General features: G+C 42.9%; 1 long non-coding RNA gene across 1 annotated transcript; it reads right to left on the bottom strand.

Annotated features, from left to right (window-relative positions):
- Positions 1–250: 250 nt before the first annotated feature.
- LOC147366166 (uncharacterized) lies at positions 251–7,299 on the bottom strand. The gene is made up of 2 exons (XR_015133206.1): positions 4,516–7,299; positions 251–3,724 (listed from the first exon to the last, which is right to left on the bottom strand). It is a non-coding gene; the product is annotated as an uncharacterized LOC147366166 (long non-coding RNA).
- Between the last annotated feature and the right edge of the window lie 9,194 nt (positions 7,300–16,493).

Here is a 16,493-nt window from a genome sequence, read left to right as displayed (position 1 = left end):
TCTGTCAGACACAGCTTTTTAAAAGGTCTCTTTCTCCCTCCAAAGAATGCATTTTTTTTTTCAGATTTCTAAACAAGGTATGTGGCATAGTTGTGTCTTGTCTATTCCCCAATCAGTCATCCTGCATAACTCCATAAATCTCATGGTTTTTTTTACAATCTTGACTTGATATGTTTCCTCCCTGGGATTAATTTTGAGTTTTACTGAGATAAATCATCAATACTTTTTTCAAAGAGTAAATGGTAGAACATTGTCTGAGAATGCCTTTATTTTGCCTTCATGTTGGAGTAATGATGTAGATCATTATACAGCTCTAGGTTGTCTTCCCTTTTATGGATCACAGCCTTGGCGTGGAGAAGGGGCTTGTGTAAATCAGTGACGCTGTGAACCATGCCTTTCAGGGCCACCCAAGATGAACAGGTCATAGTGAAGAGTTCTGACAAAACATGGTCCACTGGAGGCTGGAATGGCAAATCACTCCAGTATTCTTGCTGCGAGAACCCCATGAACAATATGAAAAGGCAAAAAATATGACACCAGAAGATGAATACCACCCCCCTCCCCAGGTCGGAAGTATGCTATGGGGGGAGAGCAGACGGGAATTACTAATAGCTCCAGAAAGAATGAAGCAGCTGTGCCAATGTGGAAATGATGCTCAGTTGTGGATGTATCTGGTGGTGAAAGTAAGTACTTTGGCCACCTCATGTGAAGAGCCGACTCACTGGAAAAGACACTGATGCTGGAAAGTATTGAAGGCAAAAGGAGAAGGGAGCAGCAGAAGATGAGATGGTTAGATAGCATCACTGACTCAATGGACATGAATCTGAGAAAGCTCTGGGAGATAGGGGAGGACAGGGGAGACTGGTGTGCTGCAGTCCAGGGGGTCACAAAGAATTGGATACAACTTAGTCAATGAACAACAATAAGGTTGTCTTAACTGACCACCTGAATTGGCTCCCCCTGCCTCTGTCTGACAGTAAATATCATTAATATGTTTACAAGAAGGTCCAGTCAAGGTCAGTGGACATGTAGGATATGACACTATTGTGACACAAACATACCTATGTCACATCTCCTCCATCACAAGTGTCTTATTTTCAGGAAGAACAGACAAAGAAGAGGACATCTTCCAGAGCATAGATTAAAGGGAAAAAACATTTAAAAATAAAAATTGTGTGTGATGGCTTCAGGGGGTTTGACTGAGATACTTGGGATTCAGCAGACAGACTCTACGGTGGCCCCCTTCATGACCCCCCTACCTAGTGTTCACACTCTGGTATAATCCACTCCCATTGAGAGTGGGCTGGACTTTTAACTTTCTCCTAGTGAATCGGCTACAATAAACGTGATGGCATATCACATGTAATAAGGAACTACATTACCTTATTCAAGACCTTCTCTTGCCAGAAGACTAGTGTGCAGGGCTCTCTCTCCCCAGCTGGCTTTGATAAAGAGCCATATTGGAAGGTCCATGTGGCAAGTATCTGAAAGGGGCTTACAGGATTTAAACTCCCCCAAAACTGAGAGGCTCTCAGACTAACAGCTGAAGGGAAATGAATTCTTCCAAACTTGGAAGCAGATCCTTCCCCAGGCAAGCTTCCAGATGAGACTGTAAACCAACTGACATCACCACAGCCTTTTGAGATCTTGACCAGAGAACCCAGAGAAGCTGTGCCAGACAATGGGATAGTACATGTTTTGAGCTGCTGTTTAAGCTGTGATAATTTGTCATGCAGCAATAGCTAGCTAATACATGATAGATCAAACCAAAATCTGGTCCATAAGAGTTCCAGAAATAGAAATATTCAGTTCAGTTCAGTTCAGTTCAGTCGCTCGGTCGTGTCCAACTCTTTGTGACCCCATGAATTGCAGCACATCAGGCCTCCCTGTCCATCACCAACTCCCGGAGTTTACTCAAACTCATGTCCATGAGTCAGTGACGCCATCCAGCCATCTCATCCTCTGTCGTCCCCTTCTCCTCCTGCCCCCAATCCCTCCCAGCATCAGAGTCTTTTCCAATGAGTCAACTCTTCATATGAGATGGCCAAAGTACTGGAGTTTCAGCTTTAGCATCATTCCTTCCAAAGAAATCCCAGGGCTGATCTCCTTCAGAATGGGCTGGTTGGATCTCCTTGCAGTCCAGGGGACTCTCAAGAGTCTTCTCCAACACCACAGTTCAAAAGCATCAATTCTTCAGAGCTCAGCCTTCTTCACAGTCCAACTCTCACATCCATACATGACCACAGGAAAAACCATAGCCTTGACTAGACGGACCTTTTTTGGCAAAGTAATGTCTCTGCTTTTGAATATGCTATCTAGGTTGGTCATAACTTTCCTTCCAAGGAGTAAGCGTCTTTTAATTTCATGGCTGCAGTCACCATCTGCAGTGATTTTGGAGCCCAGAAAAATAAAGTCTGACACTGTTTCCACTGTTTCCCCATCTATTTCTCATGAAGTGATGGGACCGGATGCCATGATCTTCATTTTCTGAATGTTGAGCTTTAAGCCGACTTTTTCACTCTCCTCTTTCACTTTCATCAAGAGGCTTTTGAGTTCCTCTTCACTTTCTGCCATAAGGGTGGTGTCATCTGCATATCTGAGGTTATTGATATTTCTGCCGGCAATCTTGATTCCAGCTTGTGTTTCTTCCAATCCAGTGTTTCTCATGATGTACTCTGCATAGAAGTTAAATAAGCAGGGTGATAATATACAGCTTTGATGTACTCCTTTTCCTATTTGGAACCAGTCTGTTGTTCCATGTCCAGTTCTAACTGTTGCCTCCTGAGCTGCATACAGATTTCTCAAGAGGCAGGTCAGGTGGTCTGGGATTCCCATCTCTTTCAGAATTTTCTACAGTTTATTGTGATCCACACAGTCAAAGGCTTTGGCATAGTCAATAAAACAGAAATAGATGTTATTGGCTTGGCCCAAAAGTTCATTTGGGTTTTTCCATAATGGAACTTTTTTGTCAACCCAGTATGAAGACACAATTCTGAAATATAAAGAAAAATCTAACTACTTAGATTGAAAACTGTTGTGTGGATTAATGTGTGTGTGTGTGCTCAGTCACTCAGTCATGTCCGACTCTTTGCAACCCCATGAACTGTAGCCTGTCAGGCTCCTCTGTCCATGGGATTCTCCAGGCAAGAATACTGGAATGGATTGCCATGCCGTCCTCCAGGGAAACTTCCCAACCCAGGGATCGAACCCAGATCTCCCACATTGCAGGCAGATTCTTTACTGTCTGAGCCACCAGAAAAGCTCATGTGGAATAATAGGTGGGGATAGAAAAGAGTCACCAATTCAGTTCAGTTCAATTCAGTCGCTCAGTCGTGTCCCCCATGGACTGCAGCATGCCAAGCCTCTCTGTCCATTACCAACTCCTGGAAGTTTCCCAAATTCAGGTCCATCGAGTTGGTGATGCCATCCAACCATCTCATCCTCTGTCGTCCCCTTCTCCTCCTACCTTCAATCTTTCCCAGCATCAGGGTCTTTTCAAATGAGTCAGTTTTTTGCATCAGGTGGCCAAAGTATTGGAGTTTCAGCTTCAGCATCAGTCCTTCCAATGAATATTCAGGATTGATTTCCTTTAGAATGGAATGGATGGATCTTTTTGCCACCCAAGGGACTCTCAAGAGTCTTCTCCAACACCACAATTTAAAAGCATCAGTTCGTTGGTGCTCAGCTTTCTTTATAGTTCAACTCTCACATACATACATGACTACTGGAAAAAATTCATACCAAAATATAAAAATTCAGGATACCAGGAATAAGTAAAACAGCTTAAAAGATTTTAAGAAAGGGAAAGAAATGCAAATTTCTCTAAAAGGAAGGAAAATTAGGTAGACATCCTCTTGCTGGATACCTTCAAAGTTCTTATTTTAACCTAGTTATATATTTACTCGCACCATTAATTCAACATGCAGACAAAATAAAAGTATTCTTAGACTGCAGAGTTCAAATAGTTTTCTACTATTTACCTTTTTGAAAAAAATACTGTGACTATACCTCAGGAAAACTTAAAATGAATCAAATGAAGAAGGTATGAGGTCAAGAAAGAGGAAAGTAAACTATGATGAAGAATATACAGTGGATCTGGAAAAAAACCTGTTCAAACTAAAACAAGTCAAAGAAGGTGAGTGGATTCACCTTGACAAATATTATTAAGAAGCTCGATGACTTTAGTGAGAAGGTAAAGGTATATGCTTCTTTTAGTGAGACTACAAAGTAGGCAAAATTACAAACTAAAAAAAAAACCTATAAAAAGCAATCTAAAACATGGTATGATTTTGAGCACTTAAAGAATAAGACAGTAAATTATTTGATTTTAACATTTGGACATGTTTTTTTCTCCTTGTGTCACAGCTTTTAGTGACATATGAAGACATTTCTTTACGTTTCCTGTCTTATTACTTCACTTAGCTCTTTAATCTTTAATGAATAGTATATTCATAATCATCATCTTATAACTGCTGTATGGTGAATACCAGTTTTAAAAGTCACTCTATATATTACCAAGGCTGTTGCCCCAGAATCACACGCCTGCCTCTCCCTTAAATGGAAACCAATTACTCTTACTGAAGTTTTAGGAGGAACCTGCAAAGAGAAAAACAAGAACTGGTTAGTACCAGCTAGGCCCGAGATGGTGGAAGATTTGACTTCCAGTAGACCTTGAACCTCATTATGCCCTCCTTATAATACATCAGCATGCTAAATAACACAGCAACCAGTGCCATGAAAACTACCATGACAACAACTGGAAGAGCCCACATGAGGAATGAAAAGGAGGGTTGCATCAGATCTGGGACCAAACCACTCCTCTGTTCTTGGATATGTCATGAATATTCCTCCCACTCTTGCCAACTCCCTCCTTTATTACTTCAATCATCATGTACATTTGATATCTCCACCCAAATTGGGTTGAGAAGCTGATTTGTGAACTAGGTTCCTGCTTCTCCATTCTTTGGCCATTAAATAAAGCTTGTGCTATTCCAGTCTCAGCATTGGTTTCATTACTGGCTGCACAAATCCACTTAAGAGAAACAGCCTTCCTGTCCAAGACAAAGGGTCTCAGCAGGGGTTCGGACCCCAGCATGGGTCCAGTCCACCAATTTGGTAACACATAGACAAATTATGAAAAATTAATTAGAGCTGAAGACATTAAAAACATAAACCCTATAAATATTGAGAATGTAAAAATTCATTGGGTTGTAACAGTTGAGAGGTGCTCTAGTGAGAATCACAGGCCTGAGGAAAAATCCAATAGGAGAACTAAAAATAACTCTAATGAACTGGGTGGTAAGAGGAGGCCTGAGGAGCTTTGTGTTTGTGAAAGAGCCATTGGGGATTGAAATGAATGCATTCTGTTCTCTGCTCTCTTTGAGTAAGCTTAGGGAGTTGGTGATGGACTGGGAAGCCTGGCGTGCAGCAGGCCACGCAGTTGCAAAGAGTCAGACATGACTGAGCGACTGACTGACTCTGCTCACCAACACCCAGTATGAGAGGGACAGCTTGGGGGAGCTCTGTCTAACTTCCAGGAAGAACTAGGTGAGGAGGAGAGGAACGGTCCCTCTGGGTGAACCTAGAATCAGTTCCTCTCAGATTCTGCCCCCAAATGCTCAAGATTGTGAATATGTCAGGGTGAGGAGTGCTGCTTCTCTGGCTGTGGAATCACAAAAGCCCCCTCCACTCCCCAGTTCTGGAGGGGAGCGCGTCCCTTCAGGCACTTAGGTCTTTCCTACCCCGAGCACTCACTCCATTGGCTCTCGCTCTAAGGCAGCACAATTCCCCGGGATCAGCCAGGCCCAGGCAACACAAAAGCCAGGAGGAGGGGTGTCTTCTGGGTGCCTGGCAACCGCTCCTTCCAGCCTCGCCACACAAAGCGGCTGCCGGGAACATTGGGGCCTGGCTGTCTTCTGGAATGGGGGAGGTAAACACACAGGAGCAGCAAGACGCAAACTGCTATTTTCAAACAATCTTATCATTCTCCTCTCTCTCTTACCTTCTTGCACAATCCGGAGTCTCTGAAAAGAAAACAGCATTCCCGGCTTTGTCATACCTCCCAGGGGCCCAGGTCTGTTTCCCAGCATGTTAGCTTCTCCACTGGAAGCAGCTTTATCAGTAGGTGAGGGTTCAGGACTCCTAGACTTGAAGCCTGGGTCTGTAGCCAGTGGATGGGGAGGCAACTTCCCAGCTCATCATGAATCTCAGGTTTAGAATTTTCTTTGCCCAGTGAAGCCCAAAAAAACCTGAAGTTTGAGGGAGTGATGTTTGGCTTAAAGACAGCCAGAAAGGAAGAGTCCAGTTTTGACAAACCCAGATCTTGTCCCTAACTGGGGACTGGGCCCTCTTCTTCCTCACCATTCTTCCCTTCATTGTGGGGGGTTGCTGTAGGGTGGAATAAAAAAGAACACAGAAAGAGCCAGCTGAGCCTAATTTCTTGGTGTGTGGAGCTCCCCCACTCCTTGCTTTTCTCCCTAATTTGCTGAGATCACTGCAAATGCACCCGAGTTGCCGCTGTCAAGCTGCAAAGTCATTCTCGTGCACCATCTACCACAAGAGAAGGAAACACGAAGCCATTGGGCTTCCCTAATCCCTCAGTGGCTTTCTCTATATCTTCCCACACTGGGCTAAGCAGGGCCCTTGGTCTCCACTGGGGCCACTAGGGCTTGCTCCATGCTGTGGTCTCTTCACTTGGGTTCCAGGCCCCTCCTTCAAGGACCAGGTTCTTAAATGGGGAGGGATGAACCAGGCCAGAGGGTACTCTCTGTGGCTCAGCACCACCCCATTCCAGGGGACCCAGGCGAAGGATATCCACCATAAGATCCCCAAAGCCTGCACAAGAGCAGTCAGGGCTTTTTATTGCTTTGCTAAATTCCCATCTGCCACAGCAGGCAAGATATGGGCTGCTGAAGTCAACTCATCCATGTCTCGCTCCAGTTTACATGGAAGTGAGCAATTGGCTCCTCATCTCTCTTCTCCCTCTTTCCTTCACCTGGTTCAATGGATAGGAGAGGATTTGGGGAGGGGGAGGGAACACAGGTTCAGTGAGGGTGGACATGCAGCAGCGTGAGGCACTCAGCTGCGTGTGTGTGCACGCCCAGTTTAAATGAGCAAGTTCTGAGCTACAGGTATGTATCTCCCAGACCAGACACTTCTGTACCAAAGACTCTAATTTCAGTTTAAATACAGATCTCAACCTTTTCAACAGCCTTCAAGAGTGGACTTAGGGAATTGATCTGCAGCATCCTCTGGCTTTCAGTCAACTCTAAATCCTTTTCTGAAGTTCTCAGACATTCAGGCACAATGTCTGAAGAAAGGTTTCTCCAAGTGGGGTCCCAATTGTACCCCACTCCCCTAATTCATATATTGGAGGCCTAATCCCTGGGACCTCAGCATGTAACTTTATTGGAAATAGAGACTTTACAGATGCAGTTAGTTAAGGAGGTCATACGGGAGTAGGATGGTGTCCTTATAAAGAGACTTGTGTTGTTATTAATCCAATATGGTTGGTGTCCTTATAAAAAGAGAATACATAGATGCATGCACACATAGGGAGAATGCCATCTGAAGATTGAGGTTATGCATGGCTCTGCTAACAGCTTGATCTCAGACTTGTAGCCTCCAGAGCTATGAGACAATTAAGTTTCTGTGTCTAAGCCGCCCAGTCTGTGGTACTTTGTTACAGTAGCTTTGTTAGTCTGCTAACTAATACACCTAGGATGTCTCATCAGTTGACATCACTTCTGGCCTTGGAAATCTGTCAATGTGGCACCATCTACTTAATGCTCCCACTTTTCTCAGCCTGGGACCTATAGTCACTTATTCCCTGATTAATTTCCATCATGGACTCCCCTCACCCTCAAACGAATTCCAAAAGCTTAGCCTGTAACTCGGGCTCTCTGGTCAGGCTGGAAGATACAGGGGTTGCTCTTGTACTCCTAGAAAAGATTACTTTTTAAAAGAAATTCAGGGCTCCTTTATATCTTTTCATGATTTGAGAGTTCCAGTTGTTTTTTTTTTTTTTTTTTTGCAGCTTTTTCAATATGAGATGGGTGTTGGGCCTGCCTGTTCCTCATGCCGGCTTCAGGTCTCAAGTTCTAGCTTATGCAAACCTCCCTTCTCTCCAACTCTTATCTATCTATTTTAGAACAAGAATTCAAAAAGGAGATGAGTGCCATAAAAGATACACATTAATGTGGTTATTTGAACTTAAAAATGAGTTTAAATATTTCGTGATGAAAAAATAAGTTGTTATTCAACCAACTAAATCTCCAGTACTTTGGCCACCTGATGTGAAGAACTGACTCATTGAAAAAGACCCCAGTGCTGGGAAAGACTGAGGGCAGGAAAAGAAGGGGACGATGGAGGATGAGATGGTTGGATGCCATCACCGACTCGATGGACCTAAGTTTGAGCAAGCTCTGGGAATTGGTGATGGACAGGGGAGTCTGGAGTGCTGCAGTCCATGGGGTCACAAAGAGTCGGACATGACTGAGCGATTGAAGTGAACTGAACTGATTCAACCATTTGATTTAACAGTAATGCCTATAAGAAGCCTGGATCAAAGGTCACAGTCTCAGAGAACCATGTCTACACAGTCTCAGAGAACCTAGAAAGGAAGAGTATTAGAGTCAAAATGAAGGTCAGGGCACAGGTACAAAGAACGCAGTCAGATCAACTGGAAAGGTCTTGAGTTCTTCTGGTTGCATTCATTGCTCCACCTCATCATCATGCATTGGGCTGGGTGCATCGTACATGACATTTGTGAGAACGGGTGAATGAGTGTTTGAAAGAACACCTACATTCCCTTTACTCCAGGCAGGCAGGCAGGCAGCAGGAGCAAGCAGCTTAGCAGACCCACAAAACTGCACACAGCAGCTGACAAAGGCAACTCCCCCATCAATGTGGTGCTCTCTTTTCCCAGCAGACATTGGCAGCTACTGTTGCAGTCTCCAGGGTCCTTTTTAGCCCCTTGTAGCTGAAAACCTGCTTTTCCCTCTGTCTATCAAAAGGGGGCAGCAGAGAAGAGTAAATTCAGGGGCATGGGCGGTTGTGAGCAAAACCACCCCAATCCCACCAGCATCTGAATACAGATTGTCCAAACTGTGTCCTCCTAAAAATTAATGATTTTTTTAATTAATTTTTTTTTGTGGAGAAAAGAAGGATTAAAGTTAAAGAAGTTAGGGGAAATCTACCTTAAAATTAGATTTCCCCTAACACGATTCTCAGAGGCTGAGAATCTACCTTTAAATTATTTTGTGTCTATAGTGAAAATTTTCTTAAATATAAAATGTTTCTTGGTGTCCTAAGTACAGTATGGTCTTCCCTGAGTGACTTTCACTTTCTTTCTAAGTACAGTATATCATATAGGGAATTTCTCAAACATTTGGGACAATAAAAGAGCCCCCTCATTTTTCAGTTCCTCAGAATGTCTGTTAATATCTCACACCTCTGTAGAAGAGGAAATAGGAAGTACCACCCTAGCCAAGAGAGTTTCCCAGGTGGCTAGGAGAGAAAAAGAATCTGCCTGCAATGCAGGAGCCGTAGGAGACGCAGGTTCAATCCTAGCCAATCCATTCTTATCTTAACACCAGAGTTGATTCTCTCCACTTTAAGGTATTGATTCTCTTTACCAACAGGGAAAGAAGGACTGGGACGTTGACCCCTGCCATTTCATAGAGTAAGCTCTCTAAAAATGGGGCTTGAAAGATGGGGCCTGATTGTTTCTTGGCGCTGTCTCTTCTCCCCTTCTCTCCTGGTGGTAAGCATTCATGTGTGCTCATTCACTAAGTCTTGTCCAACTCTTTGCAACCCCATGGACTGTAGCCCACCAGGGTCCCCCCAGTTCAGTTCAGTTCAGTCACTCAATTGTGTCTGACTCTTTGTGATCCCATGGACTGCAGCACACCAGGGCTCCCTGTCCATCACCAACTCCAGGAGTTTACTCAAACTCATGTCCATTGAGTCAGGGATGTCATCCAACCATCTCATCCTCTGTTGTCCCCTTCTCCTCCTACCTTCAATCTTTCCCAGCATCAGGGTCTTTTCAAATGAGTCAGTTCCTTGCATCAGGTGGCCAAGGTATTGGAGTTTCAGCTTCAGCATCAGTCCTTCCCATGAATATTCAGGACTGATTTCCTTTAGGATGGACTGGTTGGATCTCCTTGTAGTCCAAGGGACTCTCAAGAGTTTTCTCCAACACCACAGTTCAAAAGCATCAATTTTTTGGCATTCAGCCGAAGCTCTCCTGTCCGTCGGATTATTTGGCAGGAATATTGGAGTGGAATTCCTCCTCCAGGGAATCAATCTTCCCAACCCAGGGATCAAAGCTGCATCTCCTGCAGCACCTGCATTGGGAGGTAGATTCTTTACCACCCAGCCACCTGGGAAATCCTCTGGTCATGAGAGCAGGCCCCAGATTCGTCTGAGAGTTAAAGATCTCACTGGGTCCTCCAGTTGGGTGTGTGGCTCTGTGAAATGTTGAGTCAGGTCATGCTATTGTAGAGGCTGGAGATGCGTGGGCTGTTCTAGTGGACTGTTCTGGTTTATCACCACTATATCAGTTGCCACTCTACTGTCATATGGAATATCTGCCCTTATTTAGAAAGAGCTCCTGATGTTGTATGGATAAACAAACTGAGCATTAACTTGATTCTCTTCTATGGTTGCTACTGCTATTGCATTAGTGGATAAATTTTATTTATATAGCACCTGAACAGTTTTCAAAGTGCTTTCAAATATTTTCTCTGATTTTTATCTTAACCACAGTCCTTTGAGATAATTTTGCTAAGGAATCTTTGGACTCTGGTCAACAGTAGCCAAAAACAAATGTGTTGCTGGGCTTTGACTGGTTTATAGGACTGAAGGAAAAAACAGGAAGAACGAAGTCTTGGGAGAAACCAGGAAAATTCTGGAGAAATAGGTAATAGTGGGTGATGTTTTCTGTTCTGTCATCAGGAATGAGTGACTGTTCCACTCAGGTATTGACCTGTGTCACCTCTCAAGACTCACATTCCGGGGATAGAACATCTGCTTGTTGTGGCAGGCATTAAAAGCCTACCCCTTGGCTAAGGGATGGTGCATATTAGTTGGCAGGTCAAAATGGCATGTCATTTCCCAACAGAAAATTACAAGGTTTTGCCAAAAGGAGAGAGCTTAGCTGCATGGCAAAAAAATTTATCAGCTTTCGGCAAAGCAAGTGTATGTTTTCCTATCTTAGAGATAAGGAAATAGCCTAGAAGAATCATTTGAATGGCTTAAAGTCAAGTAGATAATAAACAAAAAATACAATAGCATTTATATGATCTTACTCTTGAATCGGTTTGTTTGTTTTTTTCCTAGACTTACCTGTACTTCCATGGAGCCCCTTGGATTCAACAGCTATTATTTATTGAGGGTCACTGTGGTTGGATTGGAAGGACCGATGCTGAAGCATTGGAAGGACTGATATTGAAGCTGAAGCTCCAATACTTTGGCCACCTGATACAAAGAGCTGACTTACTGAAAAAGATTCTGATGCTGGGAAAGGTAGAAGGCAGGAGGAGAAGGGGAGGACAGAGGACAAGATGGCTGGATGGCATCACCGACTCAATGGACATGAGTTTGAGCAAGCTTTGGGAGATGGTGAAGGACAGGGAAGCCTGGCATGCTGAAGTCCATGGGGTCACAAAGAATCAGATGTGACCGAGCAACTCAACAACAACAACAATGGTAGGATACTGTTCTAAATACTTTCTTTATATTAATACATTTAATCTTCATAAGAACTCTAAGAGATGGGTGCTATTGTTATCCCATTTTAGAGATGAGAAAGCTGAGACATAAAGAGGTTCCTGAGTTAGTAAGTGATGCAGCCAGAATTAAAACCAAAGCTAGTCCTAGAACCTACTTTCAAAGTGATTTTGTAAGGAAGCAATACAAAATCAATTTGAAGTTTTATTGTTCATCTCTATCTTTTTCTCCTGTGTTCCTTTATGCAAATATTTAGTGAGTGACTCAAGGTTTCAGCCACCATGCTAGACTCCGGAGGAGTGGCAGGGAACATGTGATCACAACTAGCCAGGTGGGCACAGTGGTTACAGTCTAGCAGGGAGAACAATTTAGGAAATCATCATGTCAGCACTGCACTCTATGCCGTGGGAGCAGGGAGTGGGGTCCTTGGCCCAGCTTTTGTAAAGAGAGGACAGAGAAGACTGAGGCATCTGGCAGAGGGAGATGGGGAGGAAGTGGGAAAGGAAGGAAAAGATCATACCTCCCAATTCCTCCAGTATTGAAGGGCAAGTATAGAGCCCAACCAGACCTCATAGAAAGCCAAAAGCCAAGACCATTCTCCTGGGGCCTGACCTAAGAGTTCCACCTCTCTGTTTGACTCTGTGATTTTTCATTCTCTTGTTCCCTCTCCACCCAGCTTTCTCTGATTTTGCACATCTCCTCTGCTGCCTCTACTATAACTCTGGCTTGTACAGATTTTGGCCTGCCATGGCCTGCCATGTCCTGCCATAGCTCTGACCCCAGGCTTCACTTCATATTAATCCAAACATTCACCCACCATTGGTGGATACAGTGGAATGGCCCTTTCAATTTCCATTCCATCCTCCTTCTGCTTGGCTAGAGTAGAAAACTACACTTCCCAGAGTTCTTTGCAATCAGGCTCTAGACATCAGTTGGAAGTATCTGCAAAACTGCAAAATGGTAGGAAAAAAAAAAGAAGAAGGTAGATATGATGGGAGGCTATTTTCTTTGCCTCCTTGGGAGTTTCCACTAGCCTCTGAGATTAAGTGAATGTGAGATTTTCCTGAGGCAGTATTTGACATCCATAACTTCTTGGAGAATGCGAATGTGGGGTGTGTTGTGCATGCTCAGTCATGTCCAACTCTTTGTGACCCCATGCTCTGTGGTCTGCTAGGTTTCTCTGTCCATGGCATTTCGCAGGCAGGAATACTGGAGTGGATTGCCGTTTCCTCCTCCAGGGGATCTTCCTGATCCAGGGATCGAGCCCGCATCTCCTATATCTCCTTCATTGGCAGGTAGAGGTAGATTCTTTACACTGTACCACTTGTGAAGCCCACAGTTGTTAGGGTTAGGGTTAGTGTTAGGTTTAGTATTTAAAACTGAACTCATTGCTCCATTAGGTAGCCTTAGACATAGGAGCTCAGCTGATGAGTCTGCTCTGTATTATTCTGGGAGTCATTTCTCAATGATTGGAATCGAATCTTTCAGGCTTTCCAATGATTTTATAAACCCCCAGCTCCCTGTGTCAAAGTCCTTCCCGTTTAAAATTCCCAAAGAGAAATCTGACTGACATATAACCAATCTCTAATTTAGTTTAGAGAGTGAAGACCCCTGAAGAGAGGATCCTGGCTCATCCCTTTGGCTCCCTAAACATGGGAACTCTATTCCTAGTTTGGACAGTTGTGCTGGAGGTGAGCCTGAGGCGACTACAGTGAGGAGTGGGACAAGAATGTCTAAAAGCGTATGAGGTCAAGGAGGCACTGGCCCATCATAAAGTCCAAGATGGGACTAGATTGCAGAGTTTCCAGTGAGGAAGCAGCAGGAGATGCATCCAGAGAAATCAGCTGAAGCCAGATCATGCTGGGCATTTTAGGACTCATTAAGAAATGTAGGCCAGTCCCAAGAACTGTTGGCAGTTGGTCAAAGGTTTAAAACAACTGGAACCATTTAAGGGTCTGGATTTTAGACAGAAGTCTTGGCTGTAGCATGGAAAGTGGGCTTTGGGGATCAAAGAATGCAGTCAGGTAGACCAGTTGGAGGTCACTACAGCTGTCCACACGGGAGGTGGAGAGTAGTCTGGATTTAGAGAGTGACAGCAGAGATGGGGGTGGGTTCCCTGGTGGCTCCGATGGCAAAGGATCTGTCTGCAATGCAGGAGACCCAGGTTTGATCCTTGGATTGGAAAGATCCCCTGGAGGAGGAAATGGCAACCCATCCCACTATTCTCACCTGGAGAATTCCATGGACAGAGGAGCCTGGTGGGTTAGAGTCTGTAGAGTTGCAAAGAGTTGGACACAACCGAAGTTACTTAGCAAACATGCACAAGACTCTCAAACCAAATATTTATCAAGTATGGGGAGTAAAGAGTAATTTTTTTTTCTGCCATTATGGCATAAAAAGAAAGATAACCTAAAGGAAAGCCTTGGTGATTGAAAAACTGTGGATGCTGCCATCCAAAAAGTACCGAGGAAAATTTAAAAATTAAGAATAATTTAATTGGAAAAATAGGTAATAGAATGGAGAAGGGTGCGCATAGAGCTAAGCAATACAAAAGCAGATATAGGTTGAACCAACAGATAAGACATTGCAAAGCAGAGGAAGATTATAATTTGAACAGCCCCATTAATTGCCCAAATGGATCTTTGTGCAAATTACATTTTAACTTTGATTTTCTGGAAAATCTGTTTTATAAATAAACAAATTTCTGTCCAAAGGAATGGGAATGACCCACCTATAATTGTGCGATGTACGTATTGCACAACAGTGTATGGCAACCCTAATTTGAAGCACTTTTCTTCAGATTTATACTTATTAGATAGACAGTATTATAACAACATTAAGAAAATATTTCTTCAGAAAATACTTTTAAACATGGTTTACCCATGATTAGGACTAAATTCATATGGAGAAGGCAATGGCACCCCACTCCAGTACTCCTGCCTGGAAAATCCCATGGACAGAGGAGCCTGGTAGGCTGCAGTCCATGGGGTCGCAGAGTCGTACACGACTGAGCGACTTCACTTTCACTTTTCACTTTCATGCATTGGAGGAGGAAATGGCAACCCACTCCAGTGTTCTTGCCTGGAGAATCCCATGGAGAGAGGAGCCTGGTGGGCTGCCGTCTATGGGGTCGCACAGAGTCGGACACGACTGAAGCGACTTAGCAGCAGCAGCAGCATATGTGACCTAAGATTACTCTGTCAGTGTATTTGTTATTTTCAATTTTTCCAAATCCCCTTCTAGTCTCTGCCAATATTCATACTTTACAAAAAAAATTATTATGGTGGTAATCAGCATGCAATTTTCTACTCTGATTTTTTCATTTCAAATAATGGAAATAATATTTTATTATATTGCTATACTATCCTTCTTTTAACAATTCATTTTATAATTTTATATCAAATGGACATAGAATGAATTTAATCAGACTTCTTTTTTAATCTGAGGAAATTTAATCAATATGTTATAACTATTAATATTCTACTCATTAAAAATATTGAATACCCTTAGAAAAAGTTATTTGGGTAGTATGAACATGTAAAATAATAAATATTCTTCCAAAAAACTTCTACCAAGATGAATATTTTATTGGAGTATAGCTAAAAAGACCTGCATTGGTATCTGGATATTTTTGTCCAGAGATCATATTTGCCATTTGTGTTTATACTGTAATGCACTATTTTAGGATAAAAACTGGAGGTACATTTCACAAAACCAGAGGGCAAGGGGATGCACCACAGAGAAGCAACAGGGTGTAGTGGAAAGCATGTGAGTTTTGGAATGCAATGGATTTGGACTGCTGTGCTTTGAAATGGTATGTTCTGCAAAAAGACTTGCAGAATGCTCATAACAGCTTTATTTATAATAGCCCAAACAAAACAGCCCAGGTGCCCATCAGTAGGAAAATGGATAAATAAACCGTGATATATTTACCCATGGAATACTAGTCAGCAATAAGCAGAATAATCTACTAATACACACAAACATATGGATGAATGTTACAGTTATGGTCAGTGAAAGAAGCCTTACACAGGAGTATATACTCTTTGATTCCATTCTATGAGGAGCTAGAACAGGGAATGGTTACCCATGTGGAGAAAATCAGAACATTGGTTGCTTCTAGGGGTTTTGATGGGAAGTTACTCAGAAAAGACATAAAGGGACTTACTGGATGATAGTAATGTTCTGTAACTTAGTAGAGGTTTGAAGTGGACATATGTATGTGCATCTCTGAATTTATATAATGTTACACATGGGATTTGTGCATATTGTTGTATGTAAAATGTCTCAAAGAAAAAAAAAGAACCTAAACAATTATTGGACTCTAGTTAATGACATACATACCAAAGTATTTCAACCTACTTTGAAATGCATAAAATCTAAAATGAATCAATGGATGGATAGAGGGATTAAAATCCAGATACGCAGGTGAAAGAGCAAGCCATAGTAAAATGTTGATTATTGGAAAGTGTTTTGTTTTTTTTTGATCTGTGACATGTTTCACAAACCTCTCAGTTTCAATTTCTGCCAAATGAAGGCAGTAGTCTTTACTTCACAAAGTTGTTGCAAGGTTTAAGAAAAATCATCATAAAAGCAGACCTGGAGGATACATAGCAGAGGTGATGCTGCTTACCTTCTCCTTCATCTCCTCTTATTTGCCTTGTCAGTTTATAAGCTGTCATGTATAGTTTGGGATTTGGTCACATTAACTATGAGCAGGTGGTCTGAAATGGTGGTTGCTGTTGTTTAATCCCTAAGTC

The sequence above is a fragment of the Bos grunniens genome, chromosome 9 (assembly GCF_055505025.1).
Source record: "Bos grunniens cultivar Pamir isolate PY7600 chromosome 9, Bosgru_T2T1.0, whole genome shotgun sequence".
NCBI classification, from domain to species: Eukaryota; Metazoa; Chordata; class Mammalia; order Artiodactyla; family Bovidae; genus Bos; species Bos grunniens.
Note: the sequence above shows the minus strand (reverse complement) of the source record. Positions and strands in the feature narration are given on the sequence as shown.